Below are 3,802 nucleotides of genomic sequence, written 5' to 3' on the forward strand. Positions count from 1 at the left end.
GCCCTGGCCCCCCCAGGCCCCCACCGTGCCCAGTTGCCACGGCGACTACCCCCAGCACGGGGCTCCCCTCTCTGTTTCGGGTCCCCCACCCGGCTGTGGCGGGGACCGGTGACCCCCCTCGGCGGCTCAGACCGGCTCAGGTGTCAGTTTCGGGGCTGACGCAGGCCCCGCGGTGTGCTCTGTGCTGAGCCCGAGGGCTGTTCCCGATCAGCTCCAGGAGGTCAGCGAAGCTGAGAGCCCCGTGGTATCGCCAGGAGGGCGCACCCCCGCACGCTGCCCCAGCACCCCGGGCCCAGAGCCCCGCGGCGATACCAGAGCTCGGAAAGCACGGCCCTGGCCTGCCTCCGCCGATGGACTTCCCCCCGCTGTCCATTTGGAGAGAGGAGCGGCCCGGCGGAGGACGCACAGCCGCTTCTGCGGAGTCTGGAGACCCCAGCACCTGCTCCCCCTTTCTTCTCCGCCCTCCCACCCTCACGTCTGCAAGAAGAAACAAAGAGCCCAACAGGTAACGAAGGAAACGCCGCCGGTGAATACCCAAGAGGATTCTCAGACCGTGTGTGTAACTTACTCCCTCTTACCCGGTTCACCGGCGTCACACGGCCTCCCCGGTGGCCGCGGGTGAGGGCGCAGCACTGTGAAGCCGTCCCAGCCCGGCAGCGGGGTTTGACCCGGCCAGGGAGGGACCCCAGGCCGCGGCGGACCCCGCCTGTCTCCCGCGGCCCCCTCAGCGGCGGGTCTCGGTGGGTCTGTTCTGCTCCCCGCTCTGTCTCTGGGGCGTCCTCTCGCCAGAGGACTGCACCTCTGGCCTGAACCCCGGTTCTGTGTGCATAAATAAATAAGTCTTCGCAGAAAAAAAAACAGTTCATCGCATGGAGTACAGGTTACAGATTAGTGTAAGCGGACAGAGAATAAAGACGCAATTTGTGTGACAATAAGAACACAGAAGGGATGGAGGGGATTTTTGATTATTGAAATTCTGTTATTATTAATTAGAAAAAATGCCATAATAAGGACATTAATTCCAATCCCTGAGGCACACCGACTGGGAATTAAAATGGTGTGCTAGAGAGTCTGACGCGCACAGTGAGGGGAGCAGAGAGGAGCAGACCAGGTAAAGAAAGGCCACGCGCGGCTTGAGTCCCACGTCCTCAGTGGCCACGTTAATGTCAGTGGGTCAGAGACTACCCAGAAAGCAGAAAGAATCAAACACTCAACAAAGCAGGAGTCAACAGGATTGTCCTCACCGGCAAGGGCGCCCGAACCCGCCACACTTCGTGGACAAAGACAGGGCGCTTCGCTTCTATCAAAGTTGTCCTGGAGGTTCCAACAGAACAGGTGGGGCAAGAAGTGAGAGGCATCCAGGGGGGGAAAGAAGACCCCTGGCCCGCCATTCGCAGGTGGTAGACTCTTGGACAAAGAAAATGCTAAAAAAAAAAAAAAGACAAACTATCTATTAGAATAAGCCCAGCTAGGCTGCGAGGTGTGAGATCAGCATAGAAATATGAATAACAGTTCCAGACACTAGCCACAGACAATCGGAAAACACAACTAACAAAACATTTAATGTACATAGTATCAACAAATAAAGTAGTAAAAAACGAAACTTCCTGTAAAAGAACAAGACCGGAATATTGAATACTATAAAATACCTTTGAGAGACCTTTAAAAGATCCACACGACGGAAAGACACCCCAGATTCCTGGGGACCGACTGCTGTTAGCACAGTAATATCCCCCGGGCTGATCTGGACACCGTACAAGCCCCACTGAAATCCCAGGCTCTGCAGAAATTGACAGCTCCTTTTTTTTTTAATTCAGTGGTATCTTTTATTATGGATGGGTATTTAACATTATTTCCTCAATCTATATATAGGCAAAAGTTAAGTGTATTGTTCAGCAATACATGTGGAACTTCCAAACTTAATCATGCCTATAGAAAACCATCCCTAAAACATGTTAGCCAGGAGGCCAATTATCTGCCGACCTCCAAGAACATGAGATGAATATGATAGACAGTCTGCCCCCGTCTGAACCTTCATTCACCACCACACGATAACCCTTCTTCAGGCCCAGATCTGCAGCACATTTCTTGCCAACAATCATTAAATGTCCAAGAAGACTTTCATCAGCATCTTCTGCTACAGAAATCTGACATGGAGGTTTCTTGGGTATCACCAGAAAATGTGTTGGTGCTTGAGGGGCAATATCGTGGAAAGCAAGACACTGGTCATCCTCATAAATGCTTTTGGCTGGGATTTCCTTGCGGATGACCTTTCCGAAGATCGTGTCGCCACCAGGCCGCACAGTCTGTGCCTTGGCGATCTCATCTGCCATCTCTGCCTCCCTCCAGCGCGGCCGCCAGGTGACAAGCTACTTTTAAAATAATGTGCACATTCAGAATACCCGCGTAGCCAGAATAACCTTGAAGAAGAGGCACAAGTTTGGGGGAGCCCACGTCTTCCTTTCAAAGCTTGCTGTGAAGCTACATGAGTGAAGATGCTCTGGGGTCGGCGTACAGGTCAGTGAGACAGAACTGAGGGTCCAAAAACAAATCTTCAGAGGAGACCAGGGAAATCCCTGTGGAGGAAGTACGTTGTTTTGACAGTTTTCCTGGCCTGCCTGTGAAGTGCTGTCAGGGAGGACTTCCTGGAAGAGGGGACTGTCGAGCTCGACAGAGCCAAGAGCAGGACCGTGCCGGAGCGGGGTCCGGCTCCTGCTGTCTGCACACCTGTTCCTCTCCGCCCCCCTCCCGTGGCCCTGGACGGCGAGCCGGGCGGGCTCCCGCCTCTGCTACAGGGCAAGGAGTTTGGACCGAGGGTTGAGTCTCAGCCTGATTGCCCCGAGAGGGCTGCGCAGCTGTGCCAGCGGTGGGCTCCGGCTCTGGCGTCGGGGCGGGACCACGCCAGGGGCCTGCCCGCTGCCCTTGACACAGGAAGGTAATCAGCTTGCCGGAGGACGGCTTTCTGCCAAGTGCTTTTGAACTTGACGCTGGGAATTCAGACTTGTGAATAGGACTCAGGAATTTTAATGACCTGCATTCATTCATAGTCCAAACAAATTACATACTGGCTGCTTTATGTAATATGCTCTGGCCATTTTATTACAGTCATTTGCAGTGAAACGGGTAAACTATTAATCGAAAGAGGCAACCACACGGGTCACCTCTCAGGGTGGCGGCCGGGCCGGTTTCCAGGGGCTGAGGGGCTCCCTGAGCACTCCATGGGCCACTTTTCCCCCTTACATCGAGCTGGGGTTCTCAGGCCCTCTCAGGGTCCCCCTTGGGTCTTCAAGGTCGTCAGGTTTTTGTGTAGAAAGAAACCACAGGTAAGTCTCCCACAGAAGTGACTAACCTGAGTGGCCCTGAGCCCTCAGCTGTGCAGGGCACCCCCCCGCCCCCGGGGCGTGACTGCCTCTTCCTGGGCTGCAGGACGCACCATCAGCATCCCGGCTCCCTCGGGGCCTGGCCTCCACCAGACAACTCTCACGGGAGGGGAGGGCCCTCAGGGACGCGGCGTGGCAGCCTGCTCAGATCCAGGCTGCCCGAGAGGGCTCTGGGTGCAGCCCAGAGTATGGAGGAGGACTTCCTGGAGGAGGTGTGTCTGAGAGGACGCCTGAGGGACCATGGACTTGACCAGGCAGGTGGCCCAGAGCCCTTCACAAGGATTAAGTATCACCTCAGAAGTAAGGCGACCAGGCCCTCCCTGGGGCGCAGCGGGTTACAGCACTGAGACGCGAAAGCCGCTTCCGCGTGAGCTCGATCCCCGCCTGCCCGGAGGGGACCCCAGGGCGCGGCAGACCTCCCC

Source organism: Condylura cristata, unplaced genomic scaffold (assembly GCF_000260355.1).
Source record: "Condylura cristata isolate star-nosed mole 26May11 unplaced genomic scaffold, ConCri1.0 scaffold00004, whole genome shotgun sequence".
NCBI classification, from domain to species: Eukaryota; Metazoa; Chordata; class Mammalia; order Eulipotyphla; family Talpidae; genus Condylura; species Condylura cristata.